General features: G+C 46.6%; 1 protein-coding gene across 3 annotated transcripts in view; it reads right to left on the reverse strand.

Moving 5' to 3' along the window:
* Positions 1–20,159, reverse strand: part of LOC140392656 (putative oxidoreductase YteT) — a 378,465-nt gene that overhangs the window by 107,024 nt on the left and 251,282 nt on the right. The gene's annotated exons all lie outside the window — the stretch shown is intronic.

Here is a 20,159-nt window from a genome sequence, read left to right on the forward strand (position 1 = left end):
GCTGGGCTGATCACCAGTCATCTGACTCCCTCTACCAGGCTCATTTAAAATGCTGGATGCCATATTCACCGGCCGAACAAAATGGCACCCCAATCCGTGAACAGCTCGAAGAAGCTCCTCGATGCCAAAAAAAAGGCAAAGTGCCGTTGAATAATAGGGTGATTCTCAGGGCTGCAGTCACTGAGAATAACACCGCCAAATGTTCCCGAAAGCAGACTTAGTTCCACTGAATCTCGCACCCTGGAATACTTTTCTGTTGGCTTTCACTGTTCATTTCTAATTAGCGAAGACAGCCACACAATGGGAAATAACTTCATGTCTTGAATTATATTTTACCAGTTTTCTGCAGTAATTTCCTGTTCAGCTGTATGAACCTCAGCATCTCCACACATCCTCTCCACTGAGAAGTACTACACTCCGTATGCTTCACCCGATGTCTGTGTCTATGTATTTACATTGTGTATCATATGTTGTTCATGTATGGAATGATCTGTCTGGACTGTACGCAAAGCAGTACTTTTCACTGTACCTTACTTGATACACGTGACAATAAACCCAAATCAAAATGTCTTGTACAATTGGTCACATTTTGCATGTATGAAAATGATGTGGCCTGTTCAGCCTCGGACAACCTAACAGCTCAGTGCTATGTGACATGTGCTTTGTGGAATATGTGGAATCTGTCCTACTCCGACTCCTTTCTCTTGCCTCTTTTCCAGTACATTGATGACAGAGTGTAACCCTGCTCTCACTCTGAATTAGGAACTTTTGTCAATTTTGCTTCCAGTTGCTATCCTCCTTTCACCTTTACATATTCTACCTCTGGTTCTTTCCTTACTCCATTCCCCTGTCTCTGCGGACAGGCTATCATTAAATATTCATTGTAAACCCAACTGACTCTTGCAGCTTTTGACTACATTTCCTCACAGTCTGCTTCCTGTCAGGACTCCATTCCATTCTCCCAGTTTCTCCCAGCATGGTAGCACAGTGGTTAGCACTGTTGCTCTACAGTGCCAGGGTCCCATGTTCGATTCCCACTTGGGCCACTGTCTGTGCGGAGTCTGCACATTCTCCCCATGTCTGCACAGGTTTCATCCGGGCGCTCCGGTTTCCTCCCACAGTCCCGAAAGACGTGCTTGTTAGGTGACCTGCGCTGGCCGTGCAGGGCCGCCTTTCAGCGCCAGAGCAACGCGCAGCTCTCCGGCGCCGTGCTGGCCCCCTGAACAGCGGTGAATTGCTGGGCCAGGAGGCCTGTTGACGCCAGCGTACACCACTCCAGTGTTTACGCCGGCATCAATATTTGGCCGGGATTTCGGAGAATCCAGGCCGTGAAGTGAACAAGGGACATGCTTAAAATTCAACAAGCATGTGCCGTCACTGACGCAGAGTTTTTATTGGCCAGTTAGGCTAGGAGCAAGTAATGAGTCAAAAGTAGAGGCAGATCCTCCTGACTGTGAGTCTAACAAGTCCATCAGTTGGGCCTACAATTGCTGCTGGCTCCAACAGACCCAGGCTACAGTTCAAAATTATTATAAAAGCAGCTATTTGTTCAGGTTCCATGTATTCCCCGGACACTGCAATGGGACAGTGTTGTTTGATAGGGACTGTAGACAGGAGGGGAAATTACTTTCAAATGGCACTGCAGTAAATCTACAATTGGATTTTCAGATTCAATACTTTAAACAAAGGCAGCAGTCAAGATTTTATTCGCATATATTTAGGAAAGGGCAGTAATCTTCGGCCGCACCCACCCGGCGACCGGAAATTCCTGCCCGAGGTCAACAGACCTTTACATGGTCCCCGTCCCATCCGTGGCGATCTTGCGTCGGGCGTGGCCGAAGAATCCAGCCCAAAGTGTTCAACCTCTTACGATGATGCCAATTAAAGTCTTTACATTCAATATTCCTTCACCATCCAACTTTAAAATCTGGATTTTCCAAATCAAAGTCGGTCACTCAAGGGAAATAAGTGAACTTTCCCAATCCACATGTGAAATGCCATTTTATGAAGGTTCATGCATGTACATCTGAAATAAGTTTATATAGTTGATGAAAAGGGCTCCCTAAGGTTTGATGTTCCTGAACATTGGTTTTTGGCTTTGTCCTGATTAATTCACACATTTTATCTGTGATGCTTTCTTCAACACTTGCAGGTAACAGGTATAGAAACAGAAGATGCAACAAAAGTTGAAGTGCAGGGAATTCTAGTATTCTGGCTGTATGTCCTTCAATTTAACAACATTGACTGCATAATGTAACTCATTGTGAAATGCTTTGGGATATTTCTAAGAGATGTGAAGTAAAGTATAAATACCAATCTTTCTTTATCAGAACTAGGATTTGATTCCCCCCCCCCCCCCCCCCCCCCGTCATTTGCTGGAAAACTTGTCATTTCTTGTTTTTGTTTCAGAGTTCCATTATTTTCCTTTTTATGTGCAAATATTAATGAGCATAGCTGTCTGAACAAATTTTATGGAACTTCCAATATTGTTGCACAACAGGCACAGCCCTCAGCTTGTTATTTTCAGTTCAAAGGTTAATTTCGCTCGTTTTATCACTTAACATTAACCATCTGTTGGAGAGAAGTTAATGACTTTACTCCTCAAACACTTACAGGACACATTGCTGCAGTCCATGTGTAAACGTATCATTTTGGTCTACAGCTTGATTTATCCTTGCCAAAATAATGTCACATTCATACTCTTCAACACACTGTACCAACAAATGGTATGTTGGCCTTCATAACGAGAGAATTCGAGTATAGGTGCAGGGATGTCTTGCTGCAATTATACAGGGCCTTGGTGAGACCACATCTGGAATATTGTGTGGAGTTTTGGCCTCCTTAACCGAGGAAGGATGTTCTTGCTCCAGAGGGAGTGCAGCGAAGGTTTACCAGACTGATTCCTGGGATGACAGGATTGACGAATGAAGAGAGATTGAATCAGTTAGGATTGTAATTGCTGGAGTTCAAAAGAATGAGGGGGGATCTCATAGAAACCTATTAAATTCTAACAGGACTAGACAGGGTAGATGCAGGAAAGATGTTCCTGATGATGGGTGTGTCCAGAACCTGGGGTCATAGTCTGAGAATACGGGTTAGACCATTTAGGAGAGAGGAGAAATTTCTTCACCCAGAGTATGGTTGGTCTGTGGAATTCATTACCACAGGATGTAGTTGAGGCCACAACATAGTATGTGTTCAAGAAGTAGTTAAATATAGCACTTGGGGCAAAGGGATTAAAAGGATATGGGGGGAAAGCAGGATTAGGCTATTGAGTTCGATGATCAGCCAGGATCATAATGAATGGCGGAGCAGGCTCAAAGGGCCAAATCGCCTCCTCCTCCTATTTTCTATGTTTCTATACTCTTCAATGAGGCTCAATCAATAGTGATCATAAACAAGAGCAATGGCTGATACTGTTCCTCCCCCCTGGTCTAGGACTGTTGAGGCCAATTGTAACACCTACACCTACCTCTGTCACAACTCCAAGCAGCTCTCTCTACAAAGACCAGGGATCGAGCCTTTGGCCGTTTGTCATGTGCATCACTCATTGGAGTTTACCCATTGCTCTCAATCATTAGATTTTGCAGATTCTGTCCAGTTAAAAAAAGGTATTTCTTTAATTGCCGGCTTTCATTGACAGTGGATTCTAACTAAAGATCTTACCATGAATTTATCCTCAAATACTTGGGGATAATTAATCCTGTAATACCTGATTTTTAAAAACCATTCTCTGTTGGCCATCTGGAAAGTGCAAGTACACTGATGTTGATGAGAGGGTTGCATCAGAGCTTAATAATGCCTTAAATTTTACAGCCAGGGCCACAATAGAATGATTTAAATTGATCAGGCATTGGAGCACTAATTTTCCCCAGTTACTAAACTGCCTGCCGATTCTCACACACAAAGAAATATCTCTTTGTTTATGTATTAGAGGCTGCCCGCCCTATTGCCCATTGAGCCAAACCCCAGTGTCAGTCAGCACCTCCAGGAAAGGAGGGCAGCTCGAAAATTAGGAGAAATTAAATATCCAACATGAGTAAACCTCAGGGTTTTCACATATAATTCAAATCAGATGCAAATTATGTTTTGTTAAAATTGAAATCTGAAGTATTCTGGAAAGTCCCAGTGTAACGAGAATTCTGGTCGTGCCACAAAAGTTGAGAGGTTTAAGACGTGCCAAACAACTTGGATGCTACATTATACAAGAAATCACCACTGGATTCAGCATGAAGTTGACACTATTGCTACTGTTGATTCTCGGAAGTATTCCTGACTACTAAAGACACAAGGAAACGCTACCTTACAATGAGTGTTGGTAGACTGTTTGATAGCAGCAACACCACAATCAAATATGCACTTTCTAAATGGTCACATCAGGAAACTTCTCAGAATCAAGAACCCAAGTTTATTTTTTCGCCCTCTCTAACCCAGTGGCGGTGAGGCCCCTTGCAGTGAGGTGATGGCCCAGTAATCAAGCTGGGACCATAGCTCTATACTTTAGTATTACATCAGGTATTGCCAGTAACCATGATTCTTTGAACCTATTTCAAAGCCCAGAACTCCTCCCAACACCGGTGTAACATGATCTTTTCTTGACTGCTTTTCCGCCTCCGTGGAACTTTTGTTGAAAAGCTACAGAACCTCTCCCAGCACTCCCATCCTTTCTTTCCCCTACAAACTGCAGACTTTTAAAGCCCAGTCTTATAAACCTAATTATAATAACTACTTGGTCATCCCTCCTTTCAACCCTGTTAGTATCTTGCACTGTGGGACTGGATCCTGCTTAAGATTTATCCTCCCCCATTCAAAGTCGAGTAGCAAAACAACAGCCCTTTTTAAAAAATGAGAATTCTTGTGGTTTGGGAGAGTGGGAGTTTTCAAGATGAATTAGTTCTGGGAAGAGACAAGGATACATACACTAAACAAGCTACAACTCATCCACAACACTGCATTCCAAATCATATTCTACACAAACTTCCACTCACCGATCACTCCTATGCCAGCCTCCATTGACACCCTGTTCTTCAGTGTTATGATTTCAAAATCCTTGACCTTGTCTTCCAATGTTTTCATGGATTTAAGTGGCAATCTTCTCCAACCCTACCTGCCTATAGTTTCTCCCTCCTACAGTCTATGATCGATTGTTTACCCCTTCCTCTGTTCCACCAATGGTGACAAATCCTCCAACAGCCCTGTTCTCTATAATTCTCTTTCTAAACATCTTTGTCTCTCTCCCCAGTATTAAAAACCACTTTGAAATTGATCTCCTCAAAAATTCTGCCAACCATTTTACAATATCAAAACCTAGAATGCTGAAAATTCACAGTAGTTTTTGGGAGAGTGGGTGACCTCTGCGTTGGAGGTTCCGGGTTCAAGTCCCATTTCAGGTGTTGGGGAGGGGGGAGGGGGTGGGCGGCGACCCTCCCATAGATCCCTGAAATTTGCCGCCCAGGTTGAGAGGGTTGTTAAGAAGGCATACGGTGTGTTAGCTTTTATTGGTAGAGGGATTGAGTTTCGGAGCCATGAGGTCATGTTGCAGCTGTACAAAACTCTGGTGCGGCCGCATTTGGAGTATTGCGTGCAATTCTGGTCGCCGCATTATAGGAAGGATGTGGAAGCATTGGAAAGGGTGCAGAGGAGATTTACCAGAATGTTGCCTGGTATGGAGGGAAGATCTTATGAGGAAAGGCTGAGGGACTTGAGGCTGTTTTCATTGGAGAGAAGAAGGTTAAGAGGTAACTTAATTGAGGCATACAAGATGATCAGAGGATTAGGTAGGGTGGACAGTGAGAGCCTTTTTCCTCGGATGGTGATGTCTAGCATGAGGGGACATAGCATTAAATTGAGGGGAGATAGATATAGGACAGATGTCAGAGGTAGGTTCTTTACTCAGAGAGTAGTAAGGGTGTGGAATGCCCTGCCTGCAATAGTAGTGGACTCGCCAACATTAAGGGCATTCAAATGGTCATTGGATAGACATATGGACGATAAGGGAATAGTGTAGATGGGCTTTAGAGTGGTTTCACAGGTCGGCGCAACATTGAGGGCCGAAGGGCCTGTACTGTGCTGTAATGTTCTATGTTCTATGTTCTATGCATTTGGGCTTGGAAGGGGCCAGGGATCGCTTTGTGGGCTCGAGATCGGGACGACTGATCTCTTGCTACACTGAGGAGGCACATAACGGGGCTATGTGCGGCCTTCTTTTAAAATATATTTAAAGTACCCACTTCATTTTTTTTCCAAATAAAAGAATCAATTTAACGTGGCCAATTCACCTACGCTGCACATCTTTGGATTGTGGAGGTGAGATCCACATAGACACAGGGAGGCTATGCGTGGCCTTGACCGCAGGTTTGCTGCTGAGGCCCCCCTCTAAGCAGGGTGGCGTTTTATAGGTAATGTTTCTCGGTGCTGCGAACACCGTATGCCTAAACGCACTCGCTATGGGACTTTGTTCCCATTTAGTTAAATCCCACCCCACTTCTCTCAAAGGGTTGTGAATCTGTTGTTATGGGCCAGGGTTTAGGGAACCCCAAAGTGTATCATGGAGTTCACCTGACCCACAACTTTTACTAGATTGTGGTATGGGGAGCACACAGCTCACTCTACAGGTGTGGTGCAGCAAAAATTTAAAAGTAATTTTTAAAGCAAAACAATGTTTATTCTCTGAACTCAGTTAACCTTTTTAAAATATACAGTGAACATCTTAGCAACCATCAATTCAAATACACCCCCCAAAGAAAACAACATTCTAAGTAATACTTAAATTTTCCTTTTAACATCCATAAGACAACAGAACCCTTTGTACAGAAGCACATAAGGTTTAAATTCTCTACTGAATTCACCAAATTATCTAGAGATAGTCTTTAGATTGCAGAGAGATCAAAATTACACCTTCGTTGACTGGCTTCAGCTCCAACACTAAAACGAAAACAAAAAACACACACACCCAAGCTTTTCCTCAAAGCGAAACTAAAAAGCAGAGCCAGAACTCAGCTCCACCCACACGGCTGACATCACTGCAGCCACTTGAGCAGACAAACATTTCTTAAAGTGACATTCCCATGACACTGTGGAGTTTACTACGCCAGAGTGCAGTGGATGGTGGGAGATTGAGTAAATTTGAGGAGATAGACAGATTTTTAATTAGTAAAGGGTTGACGGGTTGTGGAGAACGTGCAGGAAAGTGGAATTGAGGCAGAGATGAGATCAGCCATGATCATTCTGAATGGCGGAGCAGGCTCGAGTGGCTGAATTGCCTACTCCTGCTCTTAGTTCTTATGTTATAAGAAGACTTGGAAGAGCAGGATAGACAAATGTTTCAGAATTGAAGTATTACACCAAATTTTGAGCTATTTTTCTTTCAAATGAAGATGAAACTGCTGTGCATTTCCAGCAATTTTGCACTATCTCCCAAATTGCCTATATTGTTGGTAAATATACCACCTAACTTGAGGTATGATTTGCAGATGCTGCATCATCTCGAACTTTACTGCACTGACTTAAGTGGATTCCAAGGATTAAAAAAATATGCTTTATCCCGATTAAAGTTCAATTGATCTTGTCCCAAGAATATAGGTTTATTTAATGAAACTGAAAGTTCCATTTGCAAAAGCTTAACAAATGCATAGTGAGACCATCTTTTTCAACGAACCCAACTAAATGTCAGGTTATTTGAAATGAAACTGTGCAGCTTTCCATCCAATAACCTTATTTAGAATATACTCATACTGTACAAAGCACGATAATGTAAAAGTTTGTTACAAGTGCATCAAGAGGATACTGTGGATAGGTATGTTAGATGAACAGAAAGTCCCCTGTATGAAACTATTAGTACTTCTATGATGTAGCTTTGTCTCTCCTGAAGTCACTGACTCTTGCTGGGGTTCTGCTTCATAAATGGCACCAGATTTTCAGTATCTTTCCCAAAATTACCATTCTCCACATCTACACCTAGAACATGACTGTGGTAGTATCAAAAGGAGGTCCTGTGGAGCAGTAGGTAGTGCTCCTATGGGCCAGAAGCTCCTGGTACAAATCTCACTCAGGACCTGATGGCTACTTAGGAAATCATAGGCAAAGGGACTGACTACCAGAGATGGTGGCCATTGCTGGAACTATTGCTCGACTATTACTATCTGGGGCTGGTTCAGCACGGAGCTAAATCGCTGGCTTTGAAAGCAGACCAAGGCAGGCCAGCAGCACAGTTCAATTCCAGTACCAGCCTTCCCGAACAGGCGCCGGAATGTGGCAACTAGGGGCTTTTCACAGTAACTTCATTTGAAGCCTACTTGTGACAATAAGCGATTTTCATTTCATTTCATTTCATAGAGTCCATCGTTGCAAAGCAACCCAGACAGAGGTTAAGTGATGGAGGGAGGAGTTTCATGAGATGGGGATTGCAGGGGAGGGGATATAAGGGGGTTGGGCAGCAACAGCAGAGAGATGGCTCTCAGTGGGTCCCACCTTGCCAATGCTGGGTCTCTCGATCTGTTACTGTGCCTTTGAACGAGGGACTCCACCTCTCTGCTTTCCAGGAACCCACACAACCCGCCCACCCACTGGATTAATATCAATGGTGGTGGGAAGAGGCTGTGAATTGGGCATTAATTGCCCCACGGGTCTCAGTTGGCAGCAGGGCAGAAAAGCCGTCCACAGTTACTCAAAAATCAGCCATGCTTATCGCCAAGCCATCCAGCTGCAATACTGGCAGCTACTTAATGATTGGGAAACTGCCACAGTATGTCCTGTTCACAAAACTCAGGACAAAGTCAATTACAATCCCAAAGATCAACTCTCAATCACCGACATTGGAATGGGGGTGGCACGATGGCACAGTGGTTAGCACTGCTGCCTACGGCACTGAGGACCCGAGTTCGATCCCGGCCCTGGGTCACTGTTTGTGTGGAGTTTGCACATTCACCCTGTGTTTGCGCGTGGGTTTCACTCCCACAATCCAAAGACGCGCAAAGTAGGTGGGATTGATCATGCTAAATGCCCCTTAATTGTAAAAAAATAATTGGGTACTCTAAATTTTAAAATTAAAAAAAAAGAATGTGCAAACTCCACAAGGACAGTGATCCGGGGCCGGAATCGAACCTGAGTACTCAGCGCTTTGTGGCAGCAGTGCTAACCATTGCACCACTGTGCCGCCCATGGAGCTAATAATTACCTGCACACAAATATTCAATTTGGGTTCTGTCAGGGTTCTGATCTCTTTACACCTGAGACCAGGCATTCACCAGAGCTGAATTTCAGAAGTGAGGAGTGAGGGACTGCTAATATAAAACAGAAAATACTGGACAACAGCTGCAGGTCTGACAGCATCTGTGGAGAGAGAAGGACTAACATTTTGAGTCTCGATGACTCTTAGTCAAAACAGTCTCTGTTACATCAAGGTAACATTGCATCAGAAGTGTTAGTAAAATTGAAGGAGAATTAAGAGTAATTTCTCACTGGCTATAGTCAAACCTGCTACAAAGAAGGATGGTTGTCGTTGTTGGAGGCCAATTGGCTTGGTCCCGGGACATTATTCGAGGAATTCCTCATGGCAGTGTCCGAGACTCAACCACCTTCATCTGCTTCATCAATAATCTTCCCTCCAAACAAGGTCAAAATGTTCACTGATGATTGCAGTCTTTAGTTTCATTCACAATTCCTCTCATAATGCAGCAGTCAGGGGCACTTACAGATGGGCAACATTCAATCTTGGGTTGATAAGTGGTAAGCAAGTTTTGTGCCAGACAATGATCATCTCCAACAAGAAGTCTAAACCACCTGCCTGTAATATTCAATGGGATTACCATTGGCAAATCCTCCACCATCAACATCCTAGTGTTTACGATTGACCAGAAACGTAATTGGACCAGCCACATAAATACTGTGGCTACACCAGCAGGTCAGAGGTTGGATATTCTGTGGCAAGTGACTCATGGCCTGCCTCCTCAGAGCATCTCCACAAAAGTGCAAGTAAGGTCAGTCACACTTGCCTAGATGAATGCAGCTGTAATAATACTAAATAAGCTCAACAACAGGGGCAGCACAATGGCACAGTGGTTAGCATTGCTACCTCATGGCGCCGAGGACCCGGGTTCGATCCTGGCCCCGGGTCACTGTCCGTGTGGTGTTTGCAAATTCTCCCAGTGTCTGCGTGGGTCTCACCCCCACAACCCAAAGATGTGCAGAGTCGGTGGATTGGCCACGCTAAATTGCCCCTTAATTGGCAAAAAAAAGAATTGGGCACTTTTATATTTTAAAAAAATAAGCTCAACAACATCCAGGACAACGCAGGCTCCGTGATTAGAACCCCACCCACCACCTTAAACAGTCCCATCCACTACTGGCACAATGTATCTGCACAGTATAAATTCTGCAAGATGCAATGCAGCAAATCACCAAAGTTACTGTGGTATTGCCTCTCAAAAAATAGGAGCAGCAAGCACAAGGGAACGCCACCACCTTCTCGATGGTAAATATGTATGGGCAATAAATTTGGGCCTTTCCACCAATATCAGCATTAATTTTCTGAATTAATAAAAAAAAACATTTCATGAGCTCGCCACCCGCAGTTCAGTGCATCTGATATAGTCTGGGTTGATAGTGTGGTTTTAAATACAAAGCTCCCTCCAGCAATCAGCTTGCACTTTGTTGCTCTCCAAACTCTCTTCATTGCCTCTATATCAGTTGCTAAGCAACGAAGTGTAATTTGCAATTTGGTTCACTGCACCAATCACAATGTTGTGTCCTTTCAAAGACAGCAATCACAAACCAGTTCCTCATGCAGCAGTCATTGATTGGTTTGTTTAAAGGCATGGGACAGAGTTAATGCAAAACTACATTTTACTGAATAGCGCTTTTTGCAGTTTGAAATTATTCTTGAAATGTGTTCAAAGAACAAAGAAAGTTAGGAAACATACATAAATAAATACACCAAATCAGTTACCATTTGCTTAAATAAAGGGTATTTTGCAATCTTTCAACTGCTCAATCTACAGCCTACAACGCTTTTTAAAATATCCAGATTCCCTTTTTTAAAAAAAGCAAAGTTTATTATGAAAGTATTCAATTTTTTTTCCAATTAAGGGGCAATTTAGCATGGCCAATCCACCTACTCTGACCCATACAGACACGGGAGAATGTGCAAATTCCACACGGACAGTGATCCAGGGCCGGGATCGAACCTGGGAACCTCGGCGCCCTGAGGCAGCAGTGCGAACTAAAATATCCAGATTCTCAAAATGATTTAGGATAAAAGTTAATTTTGTGGTGTGCCACAAACTCACAAACTGATTCAGATCATAAGGGACTGAGACCTACACAGGATTAGGACATACGTGTTCACTTGAGATCGTTCCACGTGCTGCCTTTGAAGCGGCTGCGGTGGGCAAAACTGTCACCCACCTCCTTCTGGAAAATATCTTTGCAAAGCAATTCTGGAAAATGGTCTTTTTCAAGGTTCATCAAGCAACTCTGTTGGGGTCCTCAAGGATGCGCACCGAGATAAACATCAATTGTTGCTACAAGACCAGCAACTCAGAGAAAGGTGCTTTTTGGTCAGCCCAAAATATTGTTGGCACTCCAGTGCAAAGAGCCGAGGACAGAGTGCAGACTGGGATACATTAAAGCTTGATACAGTTGCCGCAAAGGTTTAAAGGAGAAAAACCACTGACTATGGCTCTCCTGCCCCGACGTGGAAACCCTATAAAATCTCTCAGGCTGTATGCACCAGAAAATATTGGATTTGGAACATGCATTTTTTTTTCCAATTAAGGGGCATTTTAGCGTGGCCAATCCACCTACCCTGCATATCTTTGGGTTGTGGGGGTGAAACCCATGCAGACACAGGGAGAATGTGCAAACTCCACACGGACAGTGATCCAGGGCCAGGATCAAATCCGGGTCCTCGGCGCCATAACCACTGTGCCGCCCTGGACTTGAAATGTAAATGTACATTGTAATTAGAATGCGTGTGTGAGGCACCACATGTGCTGTACTGTAAGAAACTATATTGCACGTCATGTAAAGTCAAATTTGAAACATTATGCAATGTACTTTTTTATGAATAAGCTATATTTTTCCAAAAAAGATGCTTGTTCACTTAATAGTGTTGCCTACACTTCAGGATTAACTTAAAGATGATTTGTGTGAGGAATTCAGGAGAAGAATCACAAGGACATTAAAGCATTTTCCTTCACAATTTTTCAAACACTTTTTTATTTGCCTTAGAAAATGCTGGGACAAAATGGCTGTTTGGTTGGGCTGTCATGCTATGTAACCGCCTGTGAAACTACCCCCCCCCCCACACACACACACACATATACTTCATTCAGAATTGTAAAAGTTCATAACAGAACAGTGCACCTTGTCGATGGGACTACTGCCATTATGTGCAGGTGGTGTAAAAGTGAATGCTTAAGGCAGTGTTTGGGGTGCCGATCAAATGAACTGTTTTACCTGGATGGTGTCGAGCTGCTTGAGTGTTGTTGGACCTGCACTCATGCAAGTAAATGGAGAGATGGAGAGTATTCCATCACATTCCTAAATTATGCCTTGGGGATGGCAGACATGCTTTGAGGAGTCAGGAGGTGAGTTACTCATCGCAGAACATAGACCATACAGTGCAGAAGGAGACCATTCGGCCCATCGAGTCTTCCCAAATTCCTAGTCTCTGACCTGCTCTTGTAGCCACATATGGCTGGTCCATTTAACTTTTGGTCAATGGTAACGCACAAGAAGTTGATGGTCACCTTACTATGGCCTGCTGAAATCAGCCAATTCAGTACAGACATTCACTGCGGTTTGGGACTTTCCTGGCAGTACATTTACACACTGACCACTATCAGGCATCATAGAAGATTCATTTAATCAATACAATTTCACTTTCATTGAATTGGTTTAATTCCATCTCAAAATAATTCTAAGGACTTTTTCCAACTTTAAACTCATCTATTCCAAGCCGTTCTTTTAGTTCTATGAATTAAATAACACAAATACAGGATACTGACATTGAAAAAAGGAAAATGACCCATATGTACTGTGGTGAATGTATTGCTGTAACAATTCACCATGTACATATCTGTATTACACTGTTGCCCATGTGGGCTCCACCTATGGACCATTGTAAGGTATTACCTATGATGTAGCATGTTGGGGCCTGTGTGGGCTGCGCCCCTGGCTCCACCCCTTGAGGGGAGGTATAAGAGCAGTTGCCCTGTAGACGGCTCCCACTAACAAATCAGTCGCAAGCAGGCACTGTTCTAGTTGATTAAAGCCACAGTTTACTTCTACTCCTGGTTTCGTGTGAACTGATGGTCGCATCAATTTAATCAACTACAACGCCACTATGGAATCAGCCCTCATACCTGACCGACTGGAACTCGATCCGCAGGCTGCGGAGACGAAAGAGATTTTTTTGCACTGGCTCCGCTGTTTCAAGGCCTACCTTGCCGCCTCCTCCTCACCTTCCGTCACCGACGAACAGAAGCTGAGTCTCCTCCACGCATGTGTGAGCCATCGAATCTCTGTTCAACTCAAGGAAGCCTCCACCTGCGCAGACGCCCTCGCGACGCTAAGCGCCTCTACGTAAGGCCCGTGAACGAGGTATACGCGCGGCATCTCCTCACCACTCGCCGCCAGCGTCCCGGGGAATCGCTGGAAGAGTACCTACGGGACCTGAAAATCCTTGCACGAAGCTGCAATTACCAGGCTGTTATGGCCACTCAACATATGGACCTCGCCATCCTGGACGCCTACGTGGCTGGAGTCAGGTCCGACCTCGTGAAACAGCAGCTACTTTGAAAAAGGTGCCCTAGACCTGGAATAGACAGTAAAATTAGCCTCCTCTCTAGAAGTCGCGTTCCAAAGCCTTAACGTGTTCCTGTCCGATCACGCAACCCCTCGTGGACCCCCGACCTGTGCTGCGCGGCTGCCCACCCACCATTGGGGGCTACCCTGTTATTTCTGCGGCCAGCCTCAACACCCCCGGCAACGCTGCCCGGCCCGGAACGCAAACTGCAGCGACTGCGGGAGAAAAGGACATTTTGCTAAAGTTTGCCTGGCCAGGTCCAAAAACTCTAAATCGCAGGCCCGACCCTCAGACTCACAGGCCCGCAGATCCCGCAGTGCGGCAGCGTGTCTCCGGCTCTGCCCCCCGGACGCGTCATCGGCCTCGTGTTGTCCATGGGGGCAGCCATCTTCCAGCCCGCACAGCGTGTGCGACTCACGGGCGCCGCCATCTTGGCCATCCTTGCCCACGCGGCCCGCCACGTTCGATTCATGGGGGCCGCCATCTTGGAAGCCACCTTCCTTACCGCCTGACAGGTGCGACAGACGGGGGCCGCCATCTGCAACGCCGACCGACATGTGCGAACAACGGGGGCAGCCATCTTGGAACTGCCCCAACACCTCCGACCACGCCGGCTACCCGCAACTCAGCACGGTCACCCTTGACCAGTCGCGACCCAAACACCTCCGGAGCTCTATGATGACCGTCCGGGTAAACGGACACGAAACGCCCTGCTTCTTCGTCTCCGGGAGCACAGAGAGCTTCATTCATCCATACATGGTAAGAAGCTGCTCGCTCCCAATCTTCCCAGCGCATCAAACCATCTCCCTTGCCTCTGGGTCACACTCGGTGCAGGTCCGGGGTGCACTACCGCAACCTTCGCAATACAGGGCACCGAGTACGCCAACTTTAAATTATATGTACTCCCCGACCTCTGCGCTCCTCTTCTATTGGGACTGGATTTCCAATGTAACCTCAGGAGCCTAACCCTGAAGTTCGGCGGGCCCCTACCCCCACTCACTGTATGTAGCCTCGCGACCCTAAAGGTCGACCCTCCCCGCTCTTCGCAAATCTCACCGCCAACTGCAAACCAGTCGCCACCAGGAGTAGGAGGTACAGCATCCAGGATAGGACTTTCACCAGGTCCGAGGTCCAGCGACTCTTGCGGGAGGGAATCATCGAGGCCAGCAATAGCCCCTGGAGAGCCCAGGTGGTCGGTCGTCAGGACCAGGGAAAAGAACTGGATGGTTGTAGACTACAGCCAAACCATAAACCGGTACACGCACCTCGATGCGTATATCCTTCCCCGAATCGCAGACATGGTTAATCAGATCGCGTACTACCGGGTGTTCTCCACGGTGGATCTGAAGTCTGCGTCCCACCAGCTCCCAATCCGCCCGGGGGACCGCCACTACACGGCTTTTGAGGCACACGGCTGCCTCTTCCACTTCCTCTGCGTCCCCTTTGAACGAGGTCTCGCTATTCCAAAGAACGATGGACCGAATGGTGGACCAGTACGGGCTGCGGGCCTCATTTCCGTACTTGGTCAACGTCACCATCTGCGGCCATGATCAGCAGGACCACGATGCCAACCTCCAGAGATTTCTCCAAACCGCCCGAACCCTTAACCTCACTTACAACAAGGAGAAATGCGTTTTCCGCACAACCAGACTAGCCATCCTCGGCTACGTTGTGGAAAACGGGGTTCTAGGACCCGACCCCAACCGTATGCGCCCCCTCCTGCAACTCCCCCTTCCCCAGTGCCCCAAGGCCCGGAAAAGGTGCCTCGGGTTCTTTTCATATTACGCCCAGTGGGTCCCCAACTTTGCGGACAAAGCCCGCCCACTAATCAAGGCCACCATCTTCCCACTGGCAGCTGAGGCCCGCCAGGCATCCAGCTGCATCAAGGCGGATATCGCTAAAGCCGCGATGCGCGCGGTGGACGAGTCCGTCCCCTTCCAGGTGGAGAGCGACGCATCAGAGGTCGCCCTCACCGCTACCCTCAATCAGGCAGGCAGGCCAGTAGCGTTTTTGTCACGAACCCTCACCACCTCCGAAATTCGACACTCCTCAGTCGAAAAGGAAGCCCAAGCCATCGTGGAAACCGTGCGGCACTGGAGGCACTACCTCGCTGGTAGGAGGATTACCCTCGTCACCGACCAACGATCGGTGGCCTTCATGTTCGACAATACACAGCGGGGCAAGATCAAGAAGATAAGATCTTGGAGGTGGAGGATCGAACTCTCCGCCGATAATTACGATATAGTATATCGTCCTGGGAAGCTCAACAAACTCCCAGATGCCCTGTCCCGCGGCACATGCGCCAGTGCGCAAGATGACCGACTCCGGGCCACACACAACGACCTCTGCCACCCGGGGGTCACCCGGCTTCTCCACTACATCAAGGCCGGCAACCTGCCCTACTCCACTGAGGAGGTCAGAGCCATGACCAGGGACTGCCAAATCTGCGCGGAGTGTAAGCCGCACTTCTATCGACCGGATAAGGCCCACCTGGTAAAGGCATCCCGGCCCTTTGAACGCCTCAGTATCGATTTCAAAGGGCCCCTCCCCTCCAACAACCGCAACACATATTTCCTCAACATCATCGACGAGTTCTCCCGCTTCCCCTTTGCAATCCCTTGCCCCGACATGACCGCAGCCACCGTCATTAAAGCCCTACATAGTGACTTCACCCTGTTTTCCCCATGTACGTTCACAGTGACCGGGGCTCGTCGTTCATGAGCGACAAACTGCGTCAGTACCTGCTCAGTAAGGGCATCGTCTCGAGCGGGACTACCAGTTATAACCCCAGGGGAAACGGGCAGGTGGAGAGGGAGAACGCGACGGTCTAGAAGACCGTACTCCTGGCCCTATGGTCTAGGACTCTCCCAGTTCCACACTGGCAGGAGGTCCTCTCCGACGCACTCCACTCTATTAGGTCCCTACTTTGCACGGCCACAAACGAGACCCCTCATGACCGCCTATTTGTTTTCCCCAGGAAATCCACCTCAGGGGCCTCGCTTCCATCCTGGCTGAAGACACCGGGGCCCGTCCTGCTCCGCAAACACGTCAGGAGCCATAAGTCCGACCCCCTGGTCGAGAGGGCCCAGCTCCTACACTCCAACCCCCAGTACGCATACATAGAATGCCACGACGGCCGACAGGATACGGTCTCCCTCCGGGACCTGGCACCCGCAGGTTCCACTACCACTGCCACCCCATCTTACCCCGCCCAACCTATGCTGACCAGTGCCCCTACATGGCACCCTCCCGCCCGCCATTCCCCCTTCACCGACCCACAGAAATGAAGCCCCAGAAGACACGCTCCCGGAGTCCACGTCTGTGCCCGCACCGGCAACTTCACTACCGATGCCAGCACGGCTGAGTTCGAAGTCTGGGCCAGCTGCGATACCAGAGCTTCGGCGATCACAGCGCACAATCCGTGCGCCGGACAGGCTGAACTTATGAGCCATTCACCCCCGCCGGACTTCATTTTTTTAACAGGGGGTGAATGTGGTGAATGTATTGCTGTAACAATTCACCATGTACATATCTGTATTACGCTGTTGCCCATGTGGGCTCCACCTATGGACCATTGTAAGGTATTACCTATGATGTAGCATGTTGGGGCCTGTGTGGGCTCCGCCCCGGCTCCACCCCTTGAGGGGAGGTATAAGAGCAGGCGCCCTGTAGGCGGCTCCCACTAACAGATCAGTCGCAGGCAGGCACTGTTCTAGTTGATTAAAGCCACAGTTTACTTCTACTCCTGGTTTTGTGTGAATTGATGGTCACATCATGTACAAATCTATTTTCATTTATTTTAACACTTTAGTTCTTTTTCTGTTTTCCCCCTTCACCATTTCCCACAGGCCCATACCCAGGAAGATTCAACTGGTAGGCCTTGCTCCATTTCTGACAGCGCCATTTCTGCAGGACCCATCAAGAGTAATTTTAACATATCCTGCCCAGCAGGAACAAGATAGTTAACTTTAAATCCCACCTACAACGCCCAGCCCAATTTATATAAACACATGGGTTTCAGGACAGTACATGACGGAAGGAAAGAACAGGATTCCCAACTGAGAATTAGATAAGAAAACTGGGCAGTAGATTCATACCCAAGAAGAGGAAATTCATTTATATTGCTTTTTACGTACCCTCAGGACATCCCAAAGTGCTCCACAACCAACCACCTTTATGAAATGTAGTGAATTATAAATACTTAGACCAGGAGTTCCCAAACTGGGTTATATGGGAGCCTCTCAGGGGTTCCATGCCAGCCTTGGCAGATTGATACCATTCGAGTTTTGCGCTGTTTCCAGCTCACCCTATCAGTGGTTAACTTCTCCAGAATACCTCTGATTGGACGACTGGAAAGAGCACAAAACTTAAATTGTATTGATCAGTATGAGCGTGGACAGCAGAGCAAAGGTAAGAGCAGGGCCTGAGAAAAGTTGGGAGGGGTACGGGTCTCGGGAAAGTACAGTGTTGCCTGTGAGGAGTGGGCGAGCAAGGCCTGCGAGGGATGGGAGAGCTCCTGTTCACCTCCAAATATTCCACACTACCTTTGACTTATGTGCAGAGACACAGAGGAGTTCTGTAAGGTGACACATCAGACAATGCAGCACACCGTTCAATACTTTACTTTAAATTTCTTCTCACAGTCAGAACATTTGAAAGGTGTCTGATCAGTGTGAACATACTGGTGTGTCAGCTGGCTGGATCAGCCTAGATTTAATACTCAAGTCCCTAGAGAAGGGCTTTCCAAACTGTGGGTGGCGACTCCCAATCGGGTCACAAGACGAGATTTTGTGGTTGTGTGTTCCAAAGCAACAACGGCTGCCGTGGAGCTTAAATTGCTTTCTGGCAGTGCAGGGTCCATTTAAATCCTCGTGTTTCTTTCTATTGCTAGGCGTGGCCTAATCGACTGCTCTTTGAGGCCCAATTGGGCTGCTGCAAAAAAGTCTGTGGAAAGGTTTCTGTATTTTTTGTAGAAACCTCGCATTTTCCCCAACACTCAACCCCTGTTCCCCAATCACCTGGTCAACAGCTCATATATTCACCCCCTCTCCCAAAATTCTCAATCTGTGGGGTGTGACAAAAGTTTGGAAAGCACTTTTCTAGAGGGTTGCTTAAACTTTGGGGCATTTCTGCCAGATCTTTCAAGATGCTATGTAAATGAAAGCCTTTCTTCTTTCATGTGTGTATGCCTTCAAACAATTTTATTTTAATTCCAGCCAGCTGGGACAGGAACCAGGAATCTGAAATGAGAGGCTGTCAGGCAGTTTTAATGTGGTTTACATCTTGTAATTGCAACTGTGTGGCTCGACATGAACATCATACTACAAGGCATTCAAGTTAAACAGATGATTTGAATGTTAACAAATGCAGTAGAATTGCCTGGTCAATATGTGGTGCTTAAGATTTGGTGGATGTAAAACATTTCATGGCACTATTTCAAAGAAGAAGAGGAGAGTCCTTCCTGGTGTCCTGACAACATTTATCGCTCAACCAACAGCAATAAAACAGATTAGCTGATAATTGTCACAAAGTTGTTTGTGGTACCTTGCCGTGTGCATATTGACTGCCACATTTATGTCCTACATTGCAACAGTGAGGACATTTCAAAAGTAATATAAATGCAAATCAGTCAGCCAGTCGTCTTTTCTGTGTATTCATCATTGTTTTGTGGATAAATATAACGATCATTTTGTACACGGCAAGGTCTAACAAACGGCAATGAGATGAATCACTGGTTAATCAGTTTTTGGCAATGTTGGATGAGAGATCGACATTGGCCAGTACACTGGAAGAACTCGCCTATCTTTCTTCAAATTATGCTATGTGCTCTCTCTCATCCAAATGAACATGAAAAATGGCACCTCTGTCAATGCAACATCCACGGTACTGCATTGAAGTGTCAGCCCATTTGTCCTTGAGTGCAGCTTCAATCCAAAACTTTCTGACTCAGTACGAAGTCTTACAACACCAGGTTAAAGTCCAACAGGTTTGTTTCGATGTCACTAGCTTTCGGAGCGCTGCTCCTTCCTCAGGTGAATGAAGAGGTATGTTCCAGAAACATATATATAGACAAATTCAAAGATGCCAGACAATGCTTGGAATGCGACAATTAGCAGGTGTCACTAGCTGAGGCAAGCTAATACTAGAAAGTTTGTGTTTATAAATGTTAAGTAATACAACATTGAACTTGTCCATGAGCTGCTCCACCAAAGGTTAAATCATGGTAGCACAGTGGTTAGCACTGTTGCTTCACAGCGCCGGGGTCCCAGGTTAGATTCCCGGCTTGGGTAACTGTCTGTGCAGAGTCCGCACCTTCTCCCAGTGTCTGCGCGGGTTTCCTCCAGGTGCCGGA

The sequence above is a fragment of the Scyliorhinus torazame genome, chromosome 16 (genome assembly GCF_047496885.1).
Source record: "Scyliorhinus torazame isolate Kashiwa2021f chromosome 16, sScyTor2.1, whole genome shotgun sequence".
Lineage (NCBI taxonomy): Eukaryota > Metazoa > Chordata > Chondrichthyes > Carcharhiniformes > Scyliorhinidae > Scyliorhinus > Scyliorhinus torazame.